At 38.9% G+C, this 7743-nt stretch overlaps 1 long non-coding RNA gene across 1 annotated transcript; it reads left to right on the top strand.

Moving 5' to 3' along the window:
- Window positions 1–2044: 2044 nt before the first annotated feature.
- Window positions 2045–3974, top strand: LOC107756270 (uncharacterized). Its single transcript, XR_001641800.1, has 3 exons — window positions 2045–2120; window positions 3215–3457; window positions 3589–3974. It is a non-coding gene; the product is annotated as an uncharacterized LOC107756270 (long non-coding RNA).
- The last annotated feature ends 3769 nt before the right edge of the window (window positions 3975–7743 follow it).

The following is a 7743-nucleotide window of genomic DNA, read 5'->3' as shown; positions in this document are numbered from 1 at the left end:
GGGGGGGTGGGGCTGTTGACATATAATCGTTTTAGGAGGGTGAGCGGCTCGGTATGGATTCTGTAACGTAGGCAAGTGCGCACACGCACACAGAAGGAGGTCAATAACAGGCTGGGCTTATCGTCCCATTTTCACGCTCCCCTCACTCTGGGCTCATCGCTTGTAGCAGCAGGGCAAGATGTGTGTGGGTACGGGTGTGTGTTTGTATGCACCGTACACCATCCCAATTACACATACACATCTCCTGGGTCTGCTTTCCAACTACAACATCAGTGGAATACAAACTGATCAAGTGTTTTTTGCCCTCTCGTTTTTAATCACATCACCTTTTCCTGTGGTTTAACACATCCCTAGCCCACCAACAACCTATCCCAGTGGAAGCGCTGAACTGAGAGATGACCCCAGTCATCAGACCCGGTCTGGGCTGATTTGTGGGGATACGCTCTCTCTCCTCCTGAGACAAAGTTTCAAGCCTTCACCTCACTGCCTTTGTCTGTCTCTCATCCATCCACACAAAGCATCGACTAAACTCACTCCTGCAGATTAGTAACGAGACAATGAAACAGAAATGTGCATGCAGGGGCGTTATGCTTCTGCTTTTTGAAAAGGCACCACTAGCAGACTTTACTCAGTACTTTCCCTAAATGAGAGAAGGCATGACAAAAAAAGTGTAATATATATTTATTTGGAATTGTAAATTAATAAATGATATAATTAAATAAATATACAAATAAATGTATAATTTTATTAACTTATAATAAAAAAAAAGAAAAAATGCGATGAAATTCTGATAACGTTTTTGTGATTTCACACAGATAAACTATAAATATATGATCCAAATCAAAATAAACTTTACAAAAGTACAAATTCTCTATATAAATACATTAAAAATAATAATAATTTCCACTACCATTTAGAATTTGGGGTTAGTAACTTTTTTTGTGTTTTTGAAGTCTTCACTATGGCTGCATTTATTTGATCAAAAATACTGTAAAAGCAGCAATACTCTGAACAATTATTACAACTTAAAATAATAATTTTCAAAGTGTAATTTATTCCTGTGATGGCAAAGCTGAAATTTCAGCAGCAATTACTCCAGTCTTCAGTGTCACATGATCCTTCAGAAATATTTTTAATATGCTGACTTTGTGCTCAAGAAACATTTATTATCAATGTTGAAAACAGTTGTGCTGCAAAGACCCCAGAGGTCTTTGATGAATAGAAAGTATTTACAGACACTTTTGTTCAATTTACTGTATTATTTAGTACTAATTTCTTTCACAAAAAATATGTTATATATAATGTATATGTATATGTATATAAATACATAGCAGCATGACCGTCAGTTGCATTATATGGAGGGAAAAAAGTTCTTATGATACATCAACAAGATGGGTTTTTAAAAAATCTGAGGGGGCATGTGTCCTTGCTTCTGTGTGTGTGCTAGAAGGAGCAGTGATTGTTTAATCTGTTGAATTAATAAACATTGATTTGTGCCATAATTGTGTGATTCCATGTTTGTACAAATAAGATACGATGACAGTTTTTGTCACATCACTTTCTTTGAGCTGTTGTGAACAAAATGTATAATTATGTGAAAATTTGTCAGGAAGGTGATAAAATGAACATTGATTAAATTGTTTAATATCTGTTCTCCTGTGAGCGTTGACTGCTCTAATGTGACAATACAACACACATCTCATATACAGTATTATACAGTGCACTCTGTTCAGTCGGCATACAGTAAGTGTTAATGGCTGCATGTCACATCCACCTGGGTTCATATGCTTGTTTGTTTGGCACTCTGTCACTTTGAATTGCTGGCAAGTGGCACCAAAGCACACTGGCTTCATGCCCTCAGGGGTGTAATAGTTTATCTCACTCACACTCACCCATCACAATTATCATGCCACAACCACTCAGTGCTCATTGGAGGTCATCTCAGAATGACAGCTGTCATTGCTTTCTGATTACCCCCACCTGGGAGAGAATTAAAGACAAATAAACCAGCGGTAAATGGTGTGTGTGTGTTTGACGTGGCCACCCCAAAGCCTCTCGTTTCCTCACGAATATCCAACACAGTGGAGGTGTTCCAACTGACTGTACAGCACCAGAGGAAGGTAAAGACATTATTACCTGAATCTCAACATCGGCCTTAGCTAACAGACTTACCATTTTGAAGATAATGGCAATATATTTACAGATTTTCTTGGAAGATACATTCACACTGACCATTTTATAAGACAAGTGCCCATTTAAATCCTATTTAAGATAGCATCAACACCAACAGCCCTGACCAGCATCAGAAGAGTGCAATTAGTCATAAATAAACAAATATAAATAAATAAATAATCAATGCCAAACAATCACATGCCACAGAACAGCATATTATTGCTGTAGCTCAACTGTATAGAATGACATCAGCAACACCAAGGTTCCGTTTTTAGGGGGAAAAAACCTTCAAATGCACTGTAAGTCACTTTAGATAAAAGTGTCTGTTAAATATTTAAAAGAAAAAAACAATGTATTATCAGGTTGGGGGATTTTCAAACTTTTAAAAATAAAATGACTATCTTTTAATGATTTGTAATTGATTATTGAACATTTTATCCATTATTTACAGTGTTAAGAGTTACGATAGTAACTAGTTGGAGAAACATATTCATTTCAAATATATTTTTTCAGCATTTTTCATTATAAATATTCTTATAAAGCATCTTTACAGAAAAAAAGTGTCAAACATGTAGATTAAAAAAAAATAAAAAATACAGCCACAGTTACACGTATTAGGTATGATACTTAATTTAGATTTTGTATAACACCTGACACAAACTAAGAAATTACTGTAATATTTCTATTGACAAAAAAGGTCAAATGATGTATGGTTTGTCCAAGGTAAATTGAACTATGGCATATATTTTCATAGCATCTCAAATAAGATGGCCTGATGATTATTATCTTTTTCCCTCTTTAAATATTTGTACACTCTAAAAAATAAAGGTTCCTAATTGGCATCTACTGTATAGCTCTATGAAGAACCTTTAACATTCATAGAAGATTTTCATTGCACAATCAATCAAGAAACTGTTCACTGAAAGGTTCTTTGCGGAACCCAAAATATTTATTTTATGGCATTGCTGCGAAAACCCCCTTTTGGAACTTTTCTTTTATAAGAGTGTAATATTTACTTGGTATATACATATTGTTTCAACAGCATCTGACCCATATGTTGACTGGCCATCCTGGACTCCCAGTGCTCCCTATGGCCAGTCCATCCCTGGCTAGGCCAATAATCAATTCAACATCAGCTCTCTTAAGCGAGTCCATGCGGCATTGAATGGGGTCTACTCCATGGTTAACATGTGTCTCGGTCATTTAGCATGCGGGTATCATGCCATCATGACTTTTAACTCCAGAGGAGGAAACTTGACGGCAGACCTCAGGGGAGAGCCACATGGTAATGGTAATTTCAGTGTGAAATGTAGTCCCTGGTAAAAAGGTCAAGGTATCAGCATAAGCCCCCTTGAGCCAGGCTTAAGGCCTTTTCGGGACCGCCGGTACAAGACTGACCCCCATTCTCCTCTGCAGATCCTCCAGATATCCCTACACCTTCCAACCCCACAGAGAGAGAGAGAGAGAGAGAGAGAGAGAGAGAGACTGAGAACTGTGGAGCGCCATGTCGGAAAGAGGAGGGGGTCTGGTAAGATGAGTGGAACTCTGAAGGACCGCTTCACATCCCAATGAGAGAATTTGGTGTGGAAGTGAACTTGTGTATGCAAGTGATCGATACCAGCTACCCATCTTGCTCGTCTCAAACACACACACACACACACACACATGCAAACGCACCCAGGGTGCAACAGTGCTGTCTCACTCCGCCTCGTAATGAGTGTATAGGCTCAACACTGGCAGATGGGAGAAATGCCACCGTTGCAGAGCGTGTCACTCAGCTGTGATAAGATGTATTAGAGAGGAACCGCTCCTTAAATCATGAGAGTATAAGCATATGTTGTTTGTGCTACTTTGTTTGCTTCTGGCTGGCCTTTTTTTTCTGCCTGTTTTATTTGTGAACTTGCTGTGATGTGGCAGGTCTTCAACAGCTGGCTCAGTCAAAGATGTTTAATCTGGGTAAATCTATGGAAAAAAGGAATCAGAATTGGAGACGAAACGTTAAAAATCGCTAAAAGAGCCGTGAAGTGATGTGCTACTGTAGGTCGGCAGACTAACATAACAAATATCTGTCAGAAAGCAAAGCTATTTGTCTAATACTGCCCACATAATTTGTCATAAACGGAGCTCTAAATGAACATTTGGGAGGAGCATGCAGAGCTAATCCTGTCAATCAAAACACAAGGACGTACATTAACGTTCAAAAGTTTGGGGTTCAGTAAGATTTGTTTTGTTTTAATGTTTTTGAGAGAAGTCACTTATGCTCACCAAGGCTGCATTTTTTGTTTTTTGGATAAAAAAAATACAGTAAAAACAGTACTATTGTGAATTACTGTATGTATTTTGAAATGTAATTTATTCCTGTGGTGGCAAAACAGATTTTTTTTGCAGCTATTACTCTTCAGTGTCACATAATCCTTATTTGATGAATAGAAAGATCAGCAGCATTTAAAATAGAAATTGTTTATAACATTACATATGTTTTTTTACTGTCAATTTTAGTCAATTTAATGCACCTTTGTTGAATAACAAAAAAAAAAGCAATCCCCAAACTTTTGAATAGTAGTGTATTAACAACCGCTAAACATTCTATTATCTTTATTAGGTAGTCCAAAGAAGGAATTCAGCTCTTAGGCAAGCACTATGTTTGCCTCCATCTCATTTCAAGATTATACAGAAATGTGAAATTGTGATTTCTGATTCAGTTTAAGATCCCAGAATCTCTTGAATCCAGATACAATGGTCCCAAAAAATATTTAGACACTTTAGTCGCAGCCAGAATGTATGCATTTCATTTCATTATACAACAAAATTTGAAAATCAGTGGCATTTAATTTAAAGGAAGAAAGCACGGGCACACTTTTCAAGCTAAACATTTCACAAAAAAGTAGTTGGTTAGGTTTTGAATTAAAAATAATGATACACTTGTCAAAATGTAGATAAAAAAAGGTCACTATGGTGTCTTTTGTATTATCAAACATAAGTTACTCATGTTCATATAATGTCATGTAACTACACCTGTGGTTACTCTGCCAGGGCACCTATATGAAGAAACTCTTTGAATGATCCACTACAGAGTGACCTTGGGACCTGTTGATTAAAAATAATAGTTAATAAGTTAGTTCTGAGAAAAGCTATAGCGTGCAGCATTTGCCTGCAAATACCACTTTGTCAAATGCAGTGACATTCCTACATTGGCTTAAGTGTTACTTATGTGTCCAAATACTTTTTGGGGACACTGTGCATTTAATTTCATGCTTTCACACCTGTGTACAGTACAACACGGATATTGTCACCTTCACCACCTGCTTATCGATTACTCTGCACAAAAGTGCTCTGGTGTCTCAACAGAGGGAGGGTTAGACAGAAAACAAGGGAGGGGGAGTGACAGGAAGAGATCCCCTAGAGGACGCAGTTCGAAGTTCCCATGAAAGGGAACTATTAATTTCCCCTCAATCGCTCCATTAGTTAATCATTTCTACTTGAAGGGAGAAGCACTGTATAACAAGAGCTTTAATTACAGAGAAACATATGTGCCCCTATTTGGCAAGAGCCACTCACAGGGAAAGAGAGTGAGAGAGCGTGAGAAAGGGAAAGGGGGGCACAGAGACACTGGGATAGTTTTACAGAGGAGTCCTATATAAAAGCTGAAAGTTGGGAGGTTGGGCACATCTAAACTGTTTTCATAATAAAAACAGTGTCAGGGCTAATTTCCCCCACAGACAGCGTTTAACAATGAGCGATGCAGCAGGTTTTAGGAGGCTGCCACGAAACACGATCCCAGGAGCATTAAGCATATTTTCAAACATGTGGGAATGCTTTCGTTCTGACATAAAAGTCGACCTATTCCCAAGCGGCAAGCCTAGCTACCTTCAAATGATGTTCGTTTTGACAACTCTCTGCACTGTTTTGTCCAGAATTAACCTTGAGGCAAGCCCGCATCTTTGAAGCTTGGGCTGTGATGTGAGGAAAAAGCCTGGTCGAAGTCAATAATGCTGACGATCACGGCGGCATTACTGAAAAATGGCTCATGAGCTCGAACTTTGACCCTGGTGAGGTGATTGCCATAAAGTGTGAAGGGATTTGAACTCTACTTGAACCTTGGGCATTAAGTGGAGAAAGAATGGGGACATTACACCAGTGTGTACATTGTAATCATCACAATCAAGCGGGCCGCAGTGGTTATAGTGTACGACAAGGGGTTCCCGAAGAGTTCAGTGCAGCGAATGCACAAGGAGGACACATGTGGCGTGCAAAAAGAGCAGCCCGTCTACAAAACAAAGGCAGGAAGCATTCGATAAAGCAGGCAAGATGGAATGAAATGCACCTTGGTAAAGCAAAACGTCGATGGGTGGATGATCAGTGGGACACTTGTAATGGATGGCGATGGATTGCGCGGTTTAATATTACATCTGGCAGGTCGAGCATTGCAATATCTCTTCCGAATAAATGTTAACCTAGAATCCCTCTGCTAAGAACACCTGCTTTGTTTGTCCACGCACCCATCGATTGCACTTTATTGAATGCTCAAACACAGTGCACCTAGATTGATCACCACTAATTAAACGTTCTCTGCATGTTCCATTTCATGTTCCTCAGCTCGCCCGTTCATACGCAAATGCTAATTTGCAAACCATCTGATACAGGAAGCTCCAGGTTGGGTAATGCATTTCGATGTAATGTGCTTATTTTCCTCTCTTGATTTTGTCAGGGCAAATCATTGGGTTTGACCTGTGCTCTCGACCTCTAACCCTTGACCCTGACACATCTTACCAGGCTCCACTCCAGGGGCAGCAAATTAATACAGGGGCCGCAGCTTGTTAATTGTCGAAAAGATTGGCTAACTGATTCATCACCTCAGTCATGGCCAATGCTTTGGTTTGACCCCTCTGAGATCCCATAGGGCATCTGTAAGCAACCCCAGCTGTGCTCTCGCCCATAGCCGATGTTTGCAGCGTAATTATTCAGTATCGGCCCCCTTATTAATCAAGTCAATGCTCCGCATTTTAAATGGAAATTGCGGGATTAATACAAGCATTAATTTTGTCTGGGCGAAATCGTGATGGCTTTAGCTCTGCTAATCAAATTGGAATAAAAAAGCAAGCTGAGAGGAGGGGATGATTGAATTAGGAGAGGCACTTGGGCCACCCACACACACTTTCACGTTATGCTGCACGTTGCAAGCAGGGCCCAATCCTAAACCACCAATGCCCCAAAATAAGGGCTGCATGCAAATGATGAGAGCTTTTCACACTGAAGTGGATATATAATTACAGATGTGTATTGCTAATTGCTAATCAGTCTTTAGATCATTAATAACTATGAATGTAATGTAAGCAGTGGCGATATTTCACATTTCATCTTGCGTCAAGAAACACCAAAAATGCATTTCAGGGTTTTACTAGAGTTACATATCAGCATGATTTAGATGTAATATAAAGAAGATTTCTTTATATTTTAATGAATTATGAATGATCACATGACATGACAAATAGCTGCTGAAAAATTTGCTTTGCCATCACAGGAATAAATTACATTTTAAAACATTGAAACAGAAATGAGTTTTGCAAAATT

The sequence above is a fragment of the Sinocyclocheilus rhinocerous genome, unplaced genomic scaffold (genome assembly GCF_001515625.1).
Source record: "Sinocyclocheilus rhinocerous isolate Xijiao unplaced genomic scaffold, SAMN03320098_v1.1 scaffold1043, whole genome shotgun sequence".
NCBI classification, from domain to species: domain Eukaryota; kingdom Metazoa; phylum Chordata; class Actinopteri; order Cypriniformes; family Cyprinidae; genus Sinocyclocheilus; species Sinocyclocheilus rhinocerous.
The sequence above is the reverse complement of the archived record's forward strand: the minus strand, read 5'-3'. Positions and strand labels throughout refer to the sequence as shown.